This window comes from Pelodiscus sinensis, chromosome 19 (assembly GCF_052426305.1).
Source record: "Pelodiscus sinensis isolate ZL-2025 chromosome 19, ASM5242630v1, whole genome shotgun sequence".
Taxonomy (NCBI): Eukaryota; Metazoa; Chordata; order Testudines; family Trionychidae; genus Pelodiscus; species Pelodiscus sinensis.
The window spans coordinates 28,262,308-28,283,357 of NC_143070.1; the positions used below are offsets into that span (position 1 = coordinate 28,262,308).

At 52.8% G+C, this 21,050-nt stretch overlaps 5 non-coding genes across 5 annotated transcripts; 4 read left to right on the forward strand and 1 right to left on the reverse strand.

The window, feature by feature from the left end:
• Positions 1-2,632: 2,632 nt before the first annotated feature.
• Positions 2,633-2,706, forward strand: TRNAT-UGU (transfer RNA threonine (anticodon UGU)). Its single transcript has one exon. It is a non-coding gene; the product is annotated as a tRNA-Thr (tRNA).
• A 4,930-nt stretch (positions 2,707-7,636) lies between these two features.
• Positions 7,637-7,708, reverse strand: TRNAG-UCC (transfer RNA glycine (anticodon UCC)). Its single transcript has one exon. It is a non-coding gene; the product is annotated as a tRNA-Gly (tRNA).
• Positions 7,709-9,601: 1,893 nt separating this feature from the next.
• Positions 9,602-9,683, forward strand: TRNAS-AGA (transfer RNA serine (anticodon AGA)). Its single transcript has one exon. It is a non-coding gene; the product is annotated as a tRNA-Ser (tRNA).
• Positions 9,684-16,081: 6,398 nt separating this feature from the next.
• TRNAK-CUU (transfer RNA lysine (anticodon CUU)) lies at positions 16,082-16,154 on the forward strand. Its single transcript has one exon. It is a non-coding gene; the product is annotated as a tRNA-Lys (tRNA).
• A 3,297-nt stretch (positions 16,155-19,451) lies between these two features.
• Positions 19,452-19,525, forward strand: TRNAI-AAU (transfer RNA isoleucine (anticodon AAU)). The gene has a single exon. It is a non-coding gene; the product is annotated as a tRNA-Ile (tRNA).
• The last annotated feature ends 1,525 nt before the right edge of the window (positions 19,526-21,050 follow it).

Consider the following 21,050-nt stretch of genomic DNA (forward strand, 5'->3'; position numbering starts at 1 on the left):
ATTGCCGAGCCCTGCATATCTGCATACGCATTATGCAAATAAGTGTAAATATCTGCAAATGCTGATCTGCTCACTCCCCCAACCTCGCAGGTGCTGGGAACTGGGAGCAGTTTCCCTGGACCCAGGCTGGGATCAAACCCCCTCTGCTGGGAACAGCCCTGGGCCAGATCCGCCCCCTATAGCCCTGGGGGGCTGCTCTCTGGGGGAGAGGAGGGGGTATCTCTTACCTGCCCCCGCAAGTGGCAGGGACTGGGGGCACTGCCCTGGGAGAGGTTCCTACATCGCACTGGCCCTGCGGGAGATTCCCCCTCCTGGCAGGTGGCACTGGGGGAGCTCTGAGACTCCAGGGCAAAGGCCTCCAGCCCCCCAGGCCTGGGATTAGGAGGCCCTGGAACCAGGCCCTCTGGAGTAGCATTGTGGGTAGGGGGCTCTGACCCACAAGGTGGCTGGCCCCAGAGCCCAGGGCCTAAGCTTGCCCAGGCTCACGCCAAGGGGCTTTCTGTGGTGCCGGGTTGGGGAGGGAGGCCAGGCCCTGGCCAGTGGGAGAAGGGGCAGCGCCTGCCAGGGCAGCAAGGGGAGCTGCAGGGAGCGAGACGCGGTGTTTCTGTCTGGTTTCACTCAAGGGTCCTTCTGCGGGTGAAGCGCCTGTGACACCCCTGTGCTGCTGGGTTCTCCTGCCCCTCCCCTGGGAGGCCGTCCCCTTCGGGGGCTCTTGCCCTGGCACTCAGGGAAGGGCCAAACTGGGCAAAGCAGCCTGCCCCAGGCACCTTCCATAGCTCAGCTGGCAGAGCAGAGGCCTGTAGCGGGTGCTCGGCAAGTGCCCTTAGGTTGCTGATTCAACTCCAGCTGAAAGGAGAGATTCTTCTCCCTCCCCCTGGCTGCAGGCCCGGCCTTAGGACCAGGCAGCTGCCTTGGGTCTGTGCCTTTGGGGACTGGGGCTATAATTGACAAAAAGGTTTTGGGTACCAGCTGTCATGGCTCCTTCCCCACTCTGGCATGATAAATGTAGAAGTGGGGCCAGCAAGTGTACCCCAAAGCCTTATCTACCAGGCTTTGGTATAAAACTTCCCCCAAAATCTTAAAAACCTAGATCTTGGGAATAAAACTTCCGCTGCCACCACCCAAATGTTGATAAAGAAATCAGGAGGAAGATCATTTGGGAAATCTCACCCCTAAGCTAAAAATCAAGGCACACAATTAACCACTGCCAGGTTAATAAAAAGAAAAGAAAGAACTTTTATTATTACAACAATATTCCTGTTGCAAACATAATGACTAGATAGGGAGGTAACAAAATATACTCATGGAGAAACTCCATGGGCCTAGAACTTAGTTACAAAGAAAAGCCAAACCATCTTTTAAGCAGTGCCAGATCTCAGATCCCATACCCAATCCTTAAAACAATAAAACCTAACGAAACTACCTAAACTTTACCCTACTTACAGAAAATGAAGAATGGTGTCTTGGAGAGAGAGAGAGAGAGAGAGAGACATGCTTGTCCCTCTCTGTAGCTGCAGAGAACTCACCCAGAGAGACAAAAGGGAGGAAAAGAAAAAAAAACCAAATTCCTTTGTCCCAGTTTGAAAGTCCCACCTACATTCCTATTGGTCACTCCACCTGACTTGGTGTAGTTAACCCCTTAATCCCCAGGCTGCTGGCTAACCCTCATAATCATGACATGCCCACCAAATCACAGACGGTGCTGGACAGCCTCTGGCCACGCTGACTGTGATTTCTTCCTGTAGGTCTGAGATAAAACATAGTAAATACATTATTGACCACTTGACTAGACTATTGAATACATGAAAAGTAAACAAACTGCTTTCATATCCATGGAGTACCATAACAGGTGTATGTATACTGGTGAGCTGGGCCAGCAGTTTGCTGTGCCTGAGGGGGGTAAAAGTGACTTAGGGTTAGAAAGGTCCAGTGGGGACAAGGGTAAGGAAGTTGCAGAGGGACTGGAGGTTGTTTCAGATGGGGTGGGGATAGCCAGGAAGATGAACCAGCCCTCTGGTGACCAAGTGACTGTGTTTGACCAGCTTGCTGGAGAGTGTGTGTGGCTGGGACATGAATGTTTCCAGTCGGAGTCTGTGAAGGGACCAAAGATCCATAAGTCTATCAGGCCAGGGCACCTAGGCCCCGTCGCTGTGAAGCAATGGCCCACTTGGAAAGCTAGATTGAAAGCAGGGTGCCAGGGTACTGTCTGGACAGATTGCTTCATGATTAGTGGAGGAAAAAAACCCCTACTTTACCCTACTTACAGAAAATGAAGAATGGTGTCTTGGAGAGAGAGAGAGACATGCTTGTCCCTCTCTGTAGCTGAGGAGGCCACTCCCAGAGAGACAAAAGGGAGAAAGGAAAAAACCCAAATTCCTTTGTCCCAGTTTGAAAGTCCCACCTACATTCCTATTGGTCACTCCACCTGACTAGGTGTAGTTAACCCCTTAATCCCCAGGCTGCTGGCTAACCCTCATAATCATGACACCAGCTGCCAATCAAACGTCTTGGGCTGCGCAGGCCTTGAGTCATGGCAAGAGCTGGAGGGGAATGGGGAACGGCTGCACTTTGGAATGGGAAGGGGGTGTCTGGGACCATAAAGTAGAACAGTTTGAGCAGTGCTTTCAAGGAGGGCACCATGGCTTAGTTGGCTAAAGCACCTGCCTCGTAAGCAGGAGATCCTGGGTTCAACTCCCAGTGGTGCCTTGTTGTCAGGTCAATGGGTCTTTCCTTTCTTCAATATGTATCTGGTGTTGATTTTACCTTCAGCTGAGCTTGGTGGTACCCTCACAGTGGGAGTAGGATAGTAGCAAAGAGCAGGAGGTGCTCTAGGGGTTTGATTTAGTGAGGCTTAGCTAGACTTGCTAAATCAAGCTCTGGAAGATGGATTGCAGCAGCGATCTCCACCTGAGTGAAGACATGGCCTAATGGTGCAATTAGTTAGATGCCGACAATAACAGCCCCACTGCTGGTAACTCACAGAGGCTACATCTACACTAGAAGCTTTCTCCTTAAAAAAATATGTTAATGACGGACTCAATTGCACAAGTCATGATCTCATTTGCATATTTTCTGCCAATGGGATTGTTGTGCAAAAACAAGCAGTGTGAACATATTTTTTTGCACAAAATCCCCTTTTTTCACAAGATTCTTATGCCCCCCCAAAAGAGGTATCCTGATCTTGCAGAAAAAGGGGGTTTTGCACAAAAAGAAAACTTCCACACTGCTTGTTTTTGCACAGCAACTCCAGCACAAAATCAGTTTGCCAGAAAATATGCAAATAAGATCATGACTCATGCAAATGAGACCCTCGTTAGCACCTTGTTTGCTGAGAAAATTTGTAGGGTAGCCATAGCCGGAGATTCTGGTGCTGATCATGCAATAGAAGCACATTATGTTTAAACAGCTGCCGTATGAACGTACCTGAAAGTCACAAGGATCAATGATCTGTGTGAAAGGCAGGTGGCCAGTAATTAGAGCCCCATGTATGTTGTGTGCACAAGGGAAGGTAGGAATGTGCACGGGTAGTCTGATAACGGTGTTTAGTGTGTGTTTGTAACAGGCTCCTGCCCATCTCCGGTAGATTTGGGCACCTCCTCCACCAATTGCAATACACACTAGGCCGTTCCTCCCCAGCTGGGTGTGGTTCTTGTTCTTCTGCACAGCACAGCCCGTGGAGACCAGGGACCTGCCATTGGGCTTCCAAATCACACCCTTGTTGAATGGATGGAAACAGAAACCAGACCCACAGCGGGTTTGAGCTGGCTCCAGCTGAGGGACGGGTTTGCCTGGTTTATGGGCATTGGCACAGGACAGCAGTAAGGATTCGTATTCATTTATAGAATCTAAAAAAATAGAAACCTAGAATGTAATGGAATTGGAGAGATAAATGTGTCCATTGAATGGTCAGTTGGATTCAAAGTAACGCTCATATAATTTGTAGTCTATCACTGAGCTACATTCCCCAAAGTTTGCACTGTTAGGAGTTGAGAAGGGAACAAGAGGCTTTTGCAGCTCACACACCCCTGGGCCTGTCTCCATCACTTCTGCCTCTGCCAGGTGAAGGGAGGCCACTGGGCCCAGCATCTTTCTCCCCAACCAGGGCCGGCTTTTGGGGAGAGGGAGGGGCCACTGGAGCTGCTTGGTCCCCTAGCTGTGTCCATGGGGAAGTGGCTCTGCTGAAAACCAGACTGGTTTTCCTATTGTTAGGCAGGACCCCGCAATCCATGTTCTCTCCTGCTTTTGTAGCCTCTGTTGCCTTCTGCAGGTGTCCCTTCTGATGGGACAGGCACGTTCTTCTCAGGATCTGGGTACCATGTTGCCCTAGGAAGGGGTGTGGCCAAAACACAGGTTTTGCTGTGATCAGGATTTGAACCTGCACAGGAAAACCCTATTGGATTTTATAAGGCCAATGCCTCAACCACTCGGCCATCACAGCTCAAAGTAACAGCAGGCCAGGGAAACTCATAAATAATCTCAGTGCCCAGGCCTGACGTCACCTGACCCACAGAATTCACTCAGCAAAACATTTCACCAGTCATGCAGAGGAGTCCTGGCTGTTCAGGTCTAAGGCTGCCTTAGAGGGGAGTTCTGCTTCCAGGTCTCCCTCCTCCTTCTTGGTCTTCTTCCTTCCTTTCCCTCCTTCTTCCTCTTCTCATTTCCCCTTTTCCTTCTTCTCCCTGGTCTCCTGGGACCCCAGTTTATATAGTGAAAATTGAGTCCTACTTAACCAATTATTTTAATATGATTTTACTAACCAAAGCTAACATACTATTATGATTTACCTAACCAATCACACTCCACCACCTTTGTTGATTTTCCCCCAGCAAAATTAATGATACAGCCGACAGAAACAGCTACAATCCAGACAGCGATCACACAGAGAAACAATAGGAAAGTGAAGAGAATTATCACAGAGTTCAAGTGGAAACCTCACAAAGGAGATTCCAGGCAGCCAGGCCATGGGTGTCTCTGAAATTGCCCCTGTCCTGCCTGGCTGTTGCCAAGGTTGCTCTGTGAGGTCACTGCCTCTCAGCCAATGAGCTGAGGTGCTGTAAAAGTTCCTTGTGATGTCACTGCTGCTTTGCAGGCTCATGTCCTGCCACTGGCCAGCCCCTTCACATGTGTGAGCTGCTCCCCCTCTGCCCTGTCACTCATGGCTGGTTCTGGGGCTCAAGCAGGGAACATCAGAGGCTGCTCAGGGGGCCACATTGCTAGGCCAGGGGCCCTCCTGTGGGGCTGTGAGTGTTGCTGTCCCGGCTGTACAGACAGGGCCATAGAGCCTCAGGAGGCTGCAGCGGTGGGAGACACTTCCCTGGTTTCGGGAGGGAGACGAGACGTCAAGGCCCATGACTCGGAGCCAGCTACAGATACCCATGGAAAGCTGATTTTCAGAGGGGTGTGATCAGCCCTTCCTGTGTATCTGGCTTCTTCAAAGGGGCTTAATCAGGAGCTAAAAGTTGAAGAAGGGAGATTTAGAAGGGAGAATTTCTTTCCCTGACAGTCTTTTCTGTGTGCTCCAGTGGCCTAATGGACAAGGCCCTGGCTTCCTAAGCCAGGGTTTGTGGGATCAAGTCCCCTCTGGGGTGACAGTTTTTCTCACTGGCAAAGAGTTTACATTCCTCTGGTCTCTGAAACAATTAGCATGGATGCTCCACAGTTGCTCTCTCCCTCTCTGCCGAAGTTGTTCAGACCCTGCACTAGCAAATGCTGGTGTAAGATGCAGATGTTAGTGCTAAAAGCCCAGGTATTCAAAGTCAGAATGAAGAGGCATATTTTACTCTAGAAGGCCCAGGAGTGACAGCCTGTGGCAGAGCAGGGTCTGTCTGGAGACAAAGTGGACCTGAGGATGAGAAGGCCCATAAGAGGCAGAGACTCCAGAGCAGTGGGGTGGTTAGTTATTTGGTCTGGCAAAAGGACAGAAAAACCCCAGGCCCTGAGCATGGTGCGGGTGAAGCCCACGGGGCAGTTTGCCTGGTGGGGTTTGGAGCGTGGAGAAGCTGTGAAGCTCTGTGAGTGGCTAAGGTCCCTGGCTGAGCTGCGCCACCAGCCTTATGTGCGACTCAAACTGTCCTTCGTCCCCTTTTGTGTGTCTGTTGCGCTTCCAGCTTCTTTCCTCAGGTATGTTCATCCGGCAAAGACCCCAGCAGGGATCTTGTATCTTCCTTTGTGCAGCTCAGCCACAGACACAGCCAGGGCTGGAAGGAAATTGCTGCACTTTGGGAGTCAAAGGTGTTGTCTGGGACCACAGAGCAGTTTCACCCAACATCTTGAGGGGGGCACCATGGCTTAGCTTGCTCCGTCTAAACAGAAGAGCCTGGGTTCAACTCCCAGTGGTGCCTTGTTGCTTCCTTTGCTCACATTTTCCCAGGTCCTTCTGGGACACAGAAGAGGCCTCCCCTGGACACCCATGGAACTGCTGGGCTGACCCAGGGCCTGAAAGGGGCTGTAGCTGCTGCTGACAGGGAAGAAGCTGGGTGGTAAGATGCTGATAGGAAGAGATTCCAGCTGCCTCTTTGCCCTTGGTCTCAGTGCACCATGCCAGCCAGCAGCCACCTTGACCAAATGTCAAACCAGCTGGACTAGCCACCCCACATCACAGTGAGTCGCTAGTGGCCCTGTCAGAGAAGAGCCATTGGCAACTGCAGAGACGTCCCTTCAGCTGCCAGACACGCCTTTCTAAAAGGGCTATTTGTGAGCTGTGTTTGGGTTGGCTGGCTAGTAAAGTTGGTTAGTGCACGAAGCTAGTAATGCCAAGGTCTTGGGTTCAAGCCCTGTGCTGGCCACAGATATGTTTGCTGTGGTGACTGTTCTACCCCTGTCTCCCTCCTTTAGCTGCCTGCTATGGACAGGGAAAGAGAAATAGGCGAAAAACTGTGAGCTTTTCAGGAAATAGGCCAGAAAACTGGTAAGAGGAGGCTCCAGCCTGCACAGACCCAGGGGCTAAAAGGGCCTTGGCCTGGCCTGCTTTCCCCAATAGCAGGGAAACTCTTCTCTTCCCTCTATAGTGGGGCCACTTGTGGGCCTGCTGGCTCAGCTGTTTAGAGCTTGATGCTAAAAATAATGCCCAGGTCATGGGTACAAGCCCCTGCAGACCCCACAACAGCCAAATTAGTTTTGTTTGAGCTGCTCCCCATGAAATGCGGTGAGAGGGAGCCCTTGGCTGTGGGACCCACTTGTGCCTGTTGTTCAGGGTTAAATAAGTTCTTCCCCAGGAGGCTGCCTGTTCCCTTCCCACCTTGCATTGGCTGGGAATCAAATCAAGCAAGGGGCAGCAAACCCCAGGCACCATCATAGTCTGGGCCACAGATAACGACCCTCTTGGAGCTGTGATCCCAGGAGGAGTCTCTGAAGGCCCTGCAGTCCATACGGAGGAATGCCGACATTTTTGGCCAAATGGCCAATGGTCTAGCAAAGAAAGGCCACCTCCCTCCTACCCCCGCATCGTACCAAGTCAGAGCCAAGGTCAAGGAATTGCGGCAGGGGTATGTGAGGGAGGAACCACATTACTGTGCACGCTCTCGGAGAGGATGAAGAGCGGTGAGAGGCAGCCCACAGCTGCAGAACCCATTTGTGCCTGTTTTTTCAGGGTTCAAGTAAAAGTTCAGCAAGGAGTTTTGATGCTCCCTCTTTACATTGCATTGGCTGGGAATCGAACCCAGGTCAACTGCTTGGAAGGCAGCTATGCTCACCACTATACCACCAATGCCTGCCTGCAAAGTTGCTGGGAAAATTAGTTAAGAAATCCTACATCTGCCATGAGGCTAGCCAGAGGCGAGAGGGTGCCTGTGTGGTTTGGGTAAAGCAGAACTTCTTGGCTATTAGGCAGAGACCAGAAGTGGTGACGCTGGGGTAGTGGCTGCCCTGCACTCTCCGTGGTGTGAGGAGCCGGGCGGGAGAGGAGTCCCAGAGGTTGTTGGGTGGGAGAGTAGAGTTTATCAGACTTTGGGCTAAGCTCTAGAGCAGCCAAGGGAGAGACGGGGAAGTGACTTCTGGATACTCTGTGTGGCCCAGGGATGCGGACTAAGAGCCGTCCTTGTGTTTTTTGCCGTAAAGTGTTGTTTCTGGGTCCTTTGCCTAAGATCGAGCACGTCTGCCTTTCGGAGAGCCATGTCACAGGCACAAGCCCCCAGAGACCACTCCAGGGACACATCACAGGACCAAGCAAGGGGCAGAAACACTGGGCACTGTCAGTGTCTGGGCCAGAGATAAAGACCCTCTTGGAGCTGTGATCCGAGGGGGAGTCTCTGCAGGCTCGGCAGTCCAGGAGGAGGAATGCAACATTTATAAACATAAAAAGATAAGAACGGCCATACTGGGTCAGACCAAAGGTCCGTCTAGCCCAGTGTCCTGTCTGCCGACAGTGGCCAGCACCAGGTGCCCCAGAGGGGGTGGACCGAAGACAATGATCAAGTGATTTGTCTCCTGCCATCCGTCTCCAGCCTCTGACAAACAGAGTCCAGGGACACCATTTTATCCCCTGGCTAATAGCCTTTTATGGACCTAACCTCCATGAAATTATCTAACATATGGCCCAATGGCTGATGGCCTTGCAGAGAAAGGCCACCTCCCCACCCCTGCATCCTAGACCAAGTCAGACCCAAGGTCAATGAATTGCGGCAGGGGTGTGTGAGGGCCCGTGAGGGCAGGTCCCGCTCTGGGGAAGCACCGCAGCACTGTGCATACTGTGAGGAACTGGACCGAATCCCGGGGTGTGGGGAGCCCCTGTCTCCAGGGAGAGTTGTGGAGTCTGGGATGGAGATACCTGGGAAGCAGCGGCTGCAGCTTCAAGATGACAACGCTGATGACCTGCAGCTCCAGGGGACGCAGGAGGACTCCCAAACGTCTTCAGGCAGCGGGGAGGGAACATCAGGTGAGTGCTGGGAGGTTGCAACACCCAGGACATGTCGACACTTGCAGTCTCCTTCAGGAGAGGGCTGCAAATGGAGACATTCAAAATTGTAAATGAAACCGGGATTTAAATATCCTGCGCTATATTTGCATAATCGTGTCCGGGTGCTGTTTCAAAATACTTTATTATGAAATAAAAAACACTGTTTAGATGCAGTTATTTGGGGAGAAAACCCTTCTTCGGAAATAACCCTTAAACCCTCCCCTCTGGTCTGGACCTAACAGCGGTGTCAGCGTTTGGTAGTCGGGGCTCTGGACAGCACCTGCACAGAAGGAGATGGCAACTGCGGGACGCCCTGGCCAACTGTCCCAATGTCTCACAGCTGAAAAGAAAACAAAAGAGGCCAATGCAAACAGCCCCCTGGCAGCGAGGGAGTCAGCACGTCGGTGGCTGGGGCAGGGAGCTGGGGGCAGATTTTGACTCTAACTAGCTGGGTGACCTTGGCCCATTCAGTGAACCTCTCCCTGTCTCCATGGCCCTGTCTGTACAGCAGGGACAGCAACACTCACAGGCCCACAGGAGGGGGCTGGTTTAATGCTTCACCCCAGGGCCCAGCAATGAGCCCCCAAGCTTGCCCTGTGCGCTGGAAGCCAGGTTTGCTGTGTGAATTCTGTGGGGCGGGTGAGGTCAGGCCTGGGCACTGGGATTATTTACCACATTCCCTGATCCTGGGACACTGCTGTCTTCACAGCTGTGGTGGCCGAGTGGTTACGGCGTTGGACTTGAAATCCAATAGCGTTTCCCTGCGCAGGTTCAAATCCTGCTCACAGCGAGGCCTGTGTTTTGGCCACACCCCTAACCAGGCAACAAGCTGCACAACCCCTGCGCCACTCTCCCTGTCCCCAGTCAATCCCTTTCTGCGCCTTCCGAGAGAGACAGGGGCCATGGTGCCTCGTTATGGGTCCCTGGGCTCTAGGGAAACGCTCAGCTCCTGCAGCCTCTGCCCATGGCTCAGCCCTACCCTTGGGGGCTGCCCTGCTCCAGTGTGTGATAGGAGTTGAGTGAGAGGATGGAGCGTCTGGGCCTGCCCCCAAAGGTCCATCCATGAAGGGCAGAAATGTTGGGGATATGATGTGGGTCACTCCTCCCGAGGCACACAGTCCCCCCCACCCCGCCCCGTGTTGGGAGCAAAGGGTCTAGAGAAGTATTGGGGGGGGGGGGTCTTGTTCCCTGCTCTTGCTCTGCCTTGGGCAAAGAATTAGTAACAGAATATTTGTCCAAGTTTATGTACAGAAAAAAACTGACAAGCATGTTTCTGTGGGGTGGTGGGTATCGTGTTTGCTTAATGTGCAAAAGGCTCCTGGTTCAAAACCAAACAAAAAGTGGGAACAGGGGGTTCTGCTCCTATTTGTGGCTCCCCAGGTAAACACAGCCCCTGCTGCTTGGGGATAAGCCCAACTCCCAGGTTGAGTAAAGCAAGGAACAGCAGGAGCCCTGACCTAGAAAGGAAGGGGCCAGTGTGTGTGAGTGCATGGCCCAGACAGACAGCCCCAGGGTGCAAGGACAGAGCTGCTGGACATTTTTAGTGGTCCTGAGGCCAGGGGGGGCACATAGGTGTTAACAACACGCTCATGTGGTGCCATGTTCCAGCCACACCAACAGGGAAGGTTTTTTGTGGCATCACCTGATTGCCCCCAACTGTAGCACTTGTACCTGGCTAGATAGAGACCCAGGGCAGCTCCTGCAGGGCACCTTGGAACGACAGCTCTAAGCAAACCTATCAACTTCAAGTTATTAACACCTGCTAAAGCCTGGAATGGAACCAGGGACCTTTAGAGCTTCAGTCTAATGCTCTCCCAACTGAGCTACTTCGGCTGTTTCAAAAAATGTCTCTGGCCTGTAATTCTCTGTCCGGGATGTTTGGCAGCCGGGCCACATGTCGCCCTGCCCAGGAAGGCGAGACTGGCTTTTCCACAGCGCCCCTCCCCCACAGCCCAGAGCCAAGGTTCCCTCTAAGCCAGGCCTGGGCAATACAGGCCAGCGGGCTGGATCCAGCCCATGAAGCCACCCAACATGGCAGCAAGAAGCCTCAGGCAGATTCCCTGCTCGCCCTGCCCCCACGCACAGCTGAGAGAAGGGGCTGCTGGGCCCTTTGTGTCTCTCAGCTGTAGAGGAAAAGGCTTCATGCCTGGTCCCTGCTCCCAGCTTGTTTGTGGCCAATGGGAGCTGCCTGCTTGAAGCCCTGGCCAGTCCCCACAAGCTCTTATTCACCCAGGCGTGTGACCTGTACCCCCTGCGCAGGGAAGGGGCTGCCTGAGAAATGTGCTTGGCTGCTGGGAGTGTCTCCCAGTCAGAGCCTGCCTCTGGCACCCCAGCCCCTCCCTTCCCTCAGCCCACTGGCCCTCCCTGTGATGGAAAAGGGCAAAGACTTGGCAGATTTCATTAATACAGATGAGGCTGGTTTCCCTGACTGGGAATTGAACCCAGGTCTCATAGTGAAAGTGCTGAACCCTACCCACTAGACCATCAGGGACACATGAAGAGGCCTTTTTGCTCACCTACACTAGCCTTTCACAGGCCACTTTCTGTCCCCTTCAGGACACGGGTCCATTTTCCATTGCCCAGAGGGGACAAGAACAGAAACCAAACAGAACATCAGAACAGCCAGATGGGGCCATGCCAGTTGCCAAACTAGCCCAGGATCCTGTCTCACAACAGCAGCCAATTTCATTGCCCAGTGGGAATCCTCAGGACAGACACTTGTTAAGTGACCCCTCCTGTCGCCCATTCCCAGCTTCTAGAATACACCAGCTAGGGACACCTGCGCTGTCCATCCTGGTTAAATGCCATTGATTGACCTTCCCTGCATTAAATTATCCAGTTCTGTTTTGGATCAAATGTCTTGGGCTGCGCAGGCCTTGAGTCATGGCAAGAGCTGGAGGGGAATGGGGAACGGCTGCACTTTGGAATGGGAAGGGGGTGTCTGGCACCATAAAGTAGAACAGTTTGAAAGCTATTTTGAAAGAGGGCCCCAATGGCTTAGCTGGCTAAAGCACCTGCCTTGTAAACAGGAAATCCTGGGTTCAAGTCCCAGTGGTGCCATATTGTTGCATTTGCTCATGTTTACTTATGCCCTTCTGGGACACAGGAGCCGCCTCCCCTGGCCACTGACCACTGCTGGCTCAGGAAAAGGCTGATTGGGGAGGAGTGTTGGGAAGAAGGAAACAACAGGTGAGAAGCACCTGATGCCCACAGACCCTGACTCTCTATGGCTGCAGGAGCAGCAGTGGTTGCTCCCTCAGGATCTCTAGGCCCTGACCTGACCCCCTGAGGGAATCACAAGGGCATGTGGTGCTGGCTCTCCTGTCCCAGCAATTGCAGTCAGAGCCCTGCCTTGCCAGTGCCAGTCACAGCAGCCTCTGTACCTGCTCCAGGCTTGTTGTTTCCTTCTTCCCAATACCCCTCTCAAATCAGCCTTTTCCTGAACCAGCAGTTCCATGGGTGGCCTTAGATGCTGGTATAGACACACAGGACTATGGGTAATAAGCAGGAAGAAGTTGGTATCACAGGGACTTGGTGGGATAATACACTTTATTGGAATATTGGCACAGAAGGGTTCAGCTTGCTCGGGAAGGACTGGCAGGAAAAAGGGAGGACGAGTTTCCTTCGATATGAAACATGCGAACACTTGGCCTGAGGCGGAGATGGACACAGGAGACTTGTCAGGAGTCTCTGGGTGAGGTTAAAGGGGTAAAACCCCAGGGTGATGTCACACTAGAAGTCTATTACAGACACCTCCCCAGGCAGAAGAGGTGCCTGAGGCTTTTTAAACAATTAACAAAATCATCCAAAGTGCAGCTGGTTTCACACACACTCAGCCTCACCCACAGCTGGGAGGCAGTTTGCAGGGAGCTGAAAAGAAACAGAAGAGGGGAAACTGGAGCCTGGCAGAACCAAGTCTTGGGATTCTTCTGTGTCCAGATGTGCTAAACAGCTGGCAGCCAAGCTCCCAAGTGCTGGTCTGTTCCCACCCTCCCCAGGCAGGTGAATTCAGCGTCACCTACAGCTGGGACGCAGTTTGCAGTGAATTGAAAAGAAACTGGCTGGTAGAACCAAGGCTCAGGATACTTCTGTGTCCAGATGTGCAAACAGCTGGCAGCCAAGTGCTAGTTTGTTCCTGCCCTCCCCAGGCAAGTGAATCCCCTCCTCTGGGTGTTACAGGCAGGACTTTGCCTGTCTGGCTTTTAGCCAGGGAACTTTTCTATGCCCAGCAAACGTGACACCCACTGCACTGCAGAAACCAGCCCCCTGCCTTTTGCAAAGAGGCCCCTAGAAGCACTTAGCCCCCTTGTTGTCTCTGCCTGTAAAACAAGGAAAAAGCAAATATCTATCACTGGAAAATGTGGGTGTCAATCCCACTGCCTTTCACATGCAAAGCAAGCACTCTACCACTTGAGCTAATTCCCCACCTTTTATGGAAAAGGGATGCAATCTAGACACAGGCATTGTGTAGACACGGCCTTGGGGTGTCACTAAACTAGCCCCAAGACACATTCCTTGCTTGGACCAGGCATAGTCCTACCTGAGACGTGTGTGACTCAAAAGCCTCCTGTTCCCTGCCCAGTTCCCAACACTGGCTGCAGACCCAGCGATATTTGGTGACTTGGCTGCTGTCCCTGCTGGCAGGGAGCTGTCCCGCACCTGCAGTTCATCCGCCTCCCGGAGAGGCAGCAGCTCTGTGAGGGGGAGAAGCCGGGGCATTTCCCTTCATGTGTAAAACCATCACTGCCGGCCCGGCCTGGGCCAGTGCGCTGGCATCCCTCATGTCTGGAGCATCCGCCAGGGAAAAACTGAAACTGTATCCTGCCAGGCGGGACTCTGACCCGCTATAGGGCTTGGGGTCCCTCCAACCCTCCCCAGCAGGAAATACCAGACAAGGGGTCCCTCCACCCCTCCCCAGGAGGAGCTATGGGGCCAGGGGACCCTCCACCACTCAGCAGGAGCCAATGGGTGCCAGGGGGGCTCACACACAAACAGGGGCACACTCCCTCAATATTGGTGCCCAAGGAAAAACTCACTCTGTTCCTGGAACAGTGAGGAAGACAGAAACTGTGCAGCATCCTTGCTAACTGTTTCAGAGAGCAGAGGAGAGTAAACTCTCTGTCAGTGAGAGAAACTGTCACCCCAGGTGGGACTTGAACCCACAATCCCTGGCTTAGGAGGCCAGTGCCTTGTCCATTAGGCAGAAAAAATTGCCAGGGAAAGAAATTCACCCTTCTAAATGTCCCTTCTTCAACTTTTAGCTCCTAATGAAGCCCCTTTGAAGAAACCAGATACACAGGAAGGGCTGATCACACCCCTCTGAAATCAGCTTTCCATGGGTATCTGTAGCTGGCTCCAAGTCATGGGCCCTGACATCTCGTCTCCCTCCCGAAACCAGGGAAGTGTCTCCCACCGCTGCAGCCTCCTGAGACTCTATGTCCGTGTCTGTACAGCAGGGACAGCAACACACACAGCCCCACAGGAGGGTCCCTGGCCTAGCAATGTTCCCCCCTGAGCAGCCTCTGATGTTCCCTGCTTGAGCCCCAGAACCAGCCCTGAGTGAGGGGGGCAGGGAGAGCAGCTCACACATGCCAAGGGGCTGGCCAGGGGCAGGACATGAGCCTGCAAGGCAGCAGTGACATCACAAGGAACTTTTACAGCACCTCAGCTCATTGGCTGGGAGGCAGTGACCTCACAGAGCAACCTCAGAGACCCCCATGGCCTGGCTGCCTGGAATCTCCTTTGTGAGGTTGCCCCTTGAACTCACCTTTAAGCCAGATCCCTGGTCAATTTACCCTCTGGACCTTACCCACAAATCACGCTGAGCCAATCCTTTAGCATCTACCATCTAAAGGTTTATTACTACAATAATACAATATAGGGCACAGGACACATGCTTCTTTGCTCACCTGCACTAGCCTTTCCCAGGATGAGGGGTCCCTTCTCCCTTGCCCAGAGGGGACAAGAACAGAAACCAAACAGAACATCAAAGCAGCCAGACTGGGCCATGCCAGTTGTCCAACTAGCCCAGGATCCTGTCTCACAACAGCAGCCAATTTCATTGTCCCGAGGGAATCCTCAGGACAGACAGTTATTAAATGATCCCTCCCGTCACCCATTCCCAGCTCCTGGAATACACCAGCTAGGGACACCTGCCCTGTCCATCCTGGTTAAATGCCTTTGATTATGGCTGCCAGGGATCCCGATGTTGAGTAGCTCTGCATTAAGGGTTCTTATTAATGTCAAGAACCTCAAGCAATGTAAAGCCAGAGTGTGATGGAACTGGAAAGGAAAATGTTTACACTAGAAGGAATTTTTTCCAAGGGGGCACTTGGAGTTGAGACAAGGACCAGTTGATCTGCAGTCAAAGACTCTATCACTGAGCTACACCCCCATGGAAGTTAGAATCAGCAGCCAATGTTGGGAACTGAGCAGGGAACAAGAGGCTTTTGTGTAACACCCAACCCAGGTGCTACCCTTGGGCTTGGTCCGCACACTGAGCAGACGGGTGGGAGGGGTCTGATGCTGTCACATATGCAGGGCAAGTCACTCACCTGGCCCCCAGGGGAGGCGGGGGATTTCTATATTTTAGGAAGGGTCCTGAGTCCTGGCTCCCAGCCACGCACCTTGGCAGAAAGACCAATGGCCCCTGCACAAAGTGCATTGTGGGAATAAGAGTTGGGGCAGCAGGAAAGGGGCCGGCCCCTCAGTACCAGGGCGCAGGCAGGAGATGACGGGAGTGAATCCTGCTACCTCTGCCATGGCTTGGCCCAGGAGAGCTGGGGTCTAGCAGCTTTTCACCCCAGCTTTGTGGGAGGCCAAGTAGGAAGGGGCCTCTGGAGGCTCATAGCCCCCTGGCCTGCTGTGTCTGTGGAAAGGGGGGAAGAGGACACATACCTCTCACTGGGGAACAGGGCGCATGGATCCCACTCGTTCCTGCAGAAAATGAAACAGGCTGAGCATTTTGCAGAGAACAGGCCAGAGCCCTTCTCCTGTCCCTGGAGAGATGGAAATGGGGCCGTTCCTTGTGGGGAAAGAAGTGGGTGTGTCGGGAGTGGGGTTCGAGTTCAAACCTCTCCACAGACCAGAACCCCACATTAGGGGCAAGAAAGAGCCTTGAGTCAGGCAGTGGAGAACACTTGGCTCCTATTACCCTGAGATGGGATATTAGGAAATTTTTCACATGCAGCCTGGCTAGCTCAGTTGGTAGAGCATGAGACTCTTAATCTCAGGGTCATGGGTTCAAGCCCCATGCTGAGCGGTGCCCTTCCTTAACTCACAGTCTCAGCCTGTGAGCAATTGGCTCTCACCAGGGTTTTAGAAAGAAAAAGTCTAGTCCTGGGGTCCAGCTTTAGGAGAACCAACTGCAATTTCCATCTTCTGAGGAGAAGGGGAGAAGGGAAGAGGATTTTCTTCTCCTCAGTTCTAGCCACATCAGCCCAGGGGGCAGAAAAAATAACCCTCTGCCCGCTGATTGTCCCCTGTCAGCTTCTGTAGCTTCACCTCCTTCCACAGCAGCTCCAGCTTTGAGCTACTTTTGTGTGTAGGTTGAGCTACTTTTGGGTTCAAGCCCCATGCTGGGTGGTGCCCTTCCTTAACTCCCAGACTCTGGTGCTGATCATGCAATAGAAGCACATTATGTTCAAACAGCTGCCTTGTGAATGTACCTGAAAGTCACAAGGATCAATGATCTGTGTGAAAGGCAGGTGGCCAGTAATTAGAGCCCCATGTATGTTGTGTGCACAAAGGAAGGTCGGAATGTGCACTGGGTAGTCTGATAATGGTGTTTAGTGAAAAGTTATAGGTGTAACGGCGTTGCGCAGGAGGGTTTTTCTTGCACAAGAAGGGGCAGTGTAGATGCTCCTTCTGGTGCAAGAGTCTCTTCTGAAAAAAGTGGTGGCTCATTAGCTATGCAAATGAGGCTCAGCAATATTCTACATTTAGCCTCATTTGCATATTACTCATGCAAGAAGCTACAAGTGTAGACATAGCCCATGTGTCCCTTCTGCTGGGACAGGCATGTTCTTCTCAGGAGTCTCAGAGTTTGGGTACCTTGTTGCCCTAGGAAGGGGTGTGACCAAAACACAGGCCTCCCTGTGAGCAAGATTTGAACCTGTGCAGGGAAACCCTAGCGGATTTCTAGTCCAACATTTTAACCACTCAGCCATCACAGCTCTGAATCTTAGTAGCTCAGGGAAACTGGTAAATAATCCCAGTGCCCAGGCCTGACGTCACCTGTCAGAATTCACACAGCAAACCATTTCAACAGTCATGCAGAGGGGTCCTGGCTGCTCTGGTCTGAGGCTGCCTTGGAGGTGAGTTCTGCTTCCAGGTCTCCCTCCTCCTCCTTGGTCTTCTCCCTTCCTTTCCCTTTCCCTCCTTCTTCCTCTTCTCGTTTCCCCTTTTCCTTCTTCTTATCTATATAGTGATAATTTAGTCCTGCTTAACCAATTATTTTAGTTTAATGTTACTAACCAAAGCTAACATACTATTATGATTTACCTAACCAATCATACTGCACCGCCTTTGTTGATTTTCCCCCAGCAACATTAATGATACAGCCGACAGAAACAGCTACAAACCAGACAGCGATCACTCAGACAAACACTAAGGGTACGTCTAGACTACAGGTTTTTGTCGACAGAAGTTTTATCGACAGTTACTGTCGACAAAGCTTCTGTTGACAAAGAGCATCTAGACTACATTCAGTTCTGTCGACAAAGCAAGCTGCTTTGTCGACAAAACCCTGTAGTCTAGACACAACCCTACAGGCAATAACACCTTCTGTCGACAGAAGGCGTTATGCCTCGTAAAATGCGGTTTACCAGCGTCGACAAAACTGCTGAGTTCTGTCGACGTTATGTCGACAGAACTCAGTGGTAGTGTAGACGCAGGTATAGTTTTGTCGACAAAAGTCCACTTTTGTCGACAAAACTCTGTAGTCTAGACACACCCTAGGAAAGTGAGGATGATAATCATAGAATGCCAATTGCACAAACTCAACTATTGCTAAGCAGTTTTTTTTCTGAACAAATGCTGTTAACTAAGTTCTCTCTATCCACCCTTAGACCTGTTTCTTACTTGGTGATGGTGGGGGTCAATAGGATCAGACCCCCTGGTCACAGTCTAGTGTGACCCTATTGAAATGCCATTTAGGTGGAACATGAGCTCAGGCTTTATAATTAATTGCTGCCACTTTGCCTGCAGAAGGTTTTAGTTTAGATCTGCCAAATAGCTAGAGGCCTTCCAATGGACACACGTTGTTACAGAGAACCATTCCAAGCATAAGACACCAGAACCCACAAGCACAGTCAACACAACTGCAAAGGGATTCAACCCTTCAGTCTTCTGACCCAAAGTCTGATGCCTTTTCTTTTAGGCCACACAGTCCTGTTTAGGAATGGACATTTCAAAGTGTGTAAGAAGGGAGCAGTCTAGCTAGCCAAAGCCGGTTGTTCTGCCAAAGCCGGTTGGGTGGGGAGGGGCTGGTTATGGGGAGGCAGAGTCCTGTGCCTGTCTCAGGGCATCCCAGGGAGGCTCCTTGCAGCCCAGGAGAAGAAGGGGGCTCTGGGTGGAAGGAAACAAGCAAAGCTGGTCCGAGTGGCCATAAGCCAGAACTCCAGTTCAGCCTAATTGAATCACTACTGGCTCATGTAGGTCCCTTGGGCTGTGTCTCGACGGGCCAGTTTTTCCGGAAAATCAGCTGCTTTTCCGGAAAAACTTGCCAGCTGTCTACACTGGCCACTTGAATTTCTGCAAAAGCGCTGACTCCCTACTGTAAGAAATCAGTGCTTTTTGCGGAAATACTGTGCTGCTCCCATTCGGGGAAAGGTCTTTTTCCAAAAGACTTTTGTGCAAAAGGGCCAGTGTAGACAGCTGAGATTTCTTTTTTGCAAAAAATCCCTCCAACTTTATGAGCTTTGGGCTCCCTATCTGCAGGCTCCCCAGAGAAAGAGTTCTGTGCCTCCTGCTGGGTGTCTGATGCCCCCTGGAGCTCAGTCTGATGCTATGATCTGCCTGGCTGAGATGGGCTGGGCCCTAAAACTTAACCTGCCTGGAGCTTGCTGCTTACCCTTGTGGTCTCTTGTGTGGTCCCCAGGAGCTGCCAGGCTCTGACTCTTGCCCCCTGGCACTAGCAGGTGCCCCCCCCAAACAATCTTTTAAATTGTTCTTTCTGGTCCCTCTCAGGGTGTTTTTCTCCTCAGCAGCAGCGCACAAGAGAGAAGCTGTTGCCAGTGGCCCTGCAAGACAAGATGAGCTTTGCCTGCCCCCCTCAGCCTGACTCGTTACTTGGCCCCATTCCTGCCTCTCTTCCCAGTGGCTGAAAGGGGCTGCGGCTGCTGCCGACAGGGAAGAAGCTGGGAGGCAAGGTGCTGGCAGCAAGAGATTCCGGCTGGTTCTTTGCCCTGGGTCTCAGTGCGCCATGCCGGCCACCAGCCACCTTGACCAAACCTCAAAGCATCTGGACTAGTGAGCCCACATCACAGTGAGTTGCTAGTGGCCCTGTCAGAGAAGAGACGCCTTTCTGAAAGGGCCATTTGTGAGCTTGGCTTCTGAAGGCCAACTAGCTCAGTTGGTTAAAGCGTGGTGCTAATAACGCCAAGGTCATGGGTTCAAGCCCCATGTTGGCCACAAGGTTGTTCACTGCAGTGACTACTCTCCCTCCCCACCAGACACACTCTTTAGCTGCCTGCTATGGACAGGGAAGCAGAAACAGACAAAAGGCTGAGAGCTTTGCAGGACTGAGGCCAGAGAACTGGTAGGAGGAGGATCCAGCCTGCACAGACCCAGTGGCTAAAAGGGTCTGGCCAGCTTTCCCCTAATGGCAGGGAAAACTCTTCTCTTCCCTCCATTGTCCCCAGTGGGGTGACCTGATCCCAAATTCCTGCTGCTGCAGTGGCTGGCCCATGGTTCCTCCAGCCCAAGCCACAGAGGGAGGCTCCATATGTCCAGGTGATGGGACCATGTGTACAGCCCACAGAGCTGCTGCCAACCACCTGGTCACCTGCTTCAGTGGCCCAGCAGCCCCTCCCCCAAACCTGCTCCTGCTCAAGGCCCCCCTGAACCCACCCAGGCTCCTGCTCCTCTGACTTCTGCACTAGCCAGCCCACATCTCAGTGAGTCGCCCGTGGCCCCATCAGAGACGAGCTCTGGGCAGCGGCAGAGACGTCCCTGCAGCTGCCTGTGGGGTCTTTCCCAAAGGGCCCCTCGTGGGCTGCTGGCTCAGCTGTTTAGAGCTTGATGCTGATAACGCCCAGGTCGTGGGTGCAAGCCCCATGCAGGCCACAGGGGTGTCTGGTTTGGTGACTTGCCTTTGTGTAGCTGCCTGCTATGGACAGGGAAGGAGAAAGAAGCCCTGGGAGGTGAAGCAGCGGGAAGGAAGCAAGGAGCAGAGTGTCAGCTGCCAGCCCAGAGTCACAGGTGCCCTCTGCCTCCTGGGACCGCCCCTCCCTGAGCCGCCAGCCCCCTGTCTCTCACCGTGCGCCCCGTGGGGAGTCCACTCGCTCTGGGCTCCGGGGGCCTCCCGCTCCCACAGGGAATGACACAGCCCTGTGCCCTAGCCCAGAGCCACTCCCAGCCCGTGTGAAACAGGAGGGTTCATTGAGCATCTGACACAGCACAGGGACCCAGGCAGGCAGCAGGGGCTGCGGGTGGGGAGTGAGGGCACCAGAGGGGGCAGGGAAACAAGTAGCACCAAGACTCTTGCCACCAGGGTCTGGCCACCCGACTCCCTGCCCAGGCTGCTGGGCCCCCGACCACTTCAGCTGCCAGGTCAGCCCGGGAGCTAAGGCAGGAATGGGGGGAAGGAGCCAGTCAAACTGCAGGTGGCAGGAAACACCAGTCTCGCCTTCCTGGGCCGGGCACGACGGCATCATGTTAGTGACACGGCTGCCAGACATCCCGGACAGTTAATAACCAGCTAGAGGGGTTTATGGGTAGCTCAGTGTGGGGAGCCTAAGATGAAATATTTAAAGGTCCCTGGTTCAATCCCAGGCTTTGCCATGTCTCTCGGTGCAGCAGGGCCCTCTCTGGTCCCCTTGCTGTGCTAGTGCCCTGTGACATCCCCTCATCTATCTTAGCCACAGCCCAGCACTGGAAACTCCCATCCATCTGATTAACCCCCTTCACTTCCAACCCCTCCTCAGAGTCCTTGCTT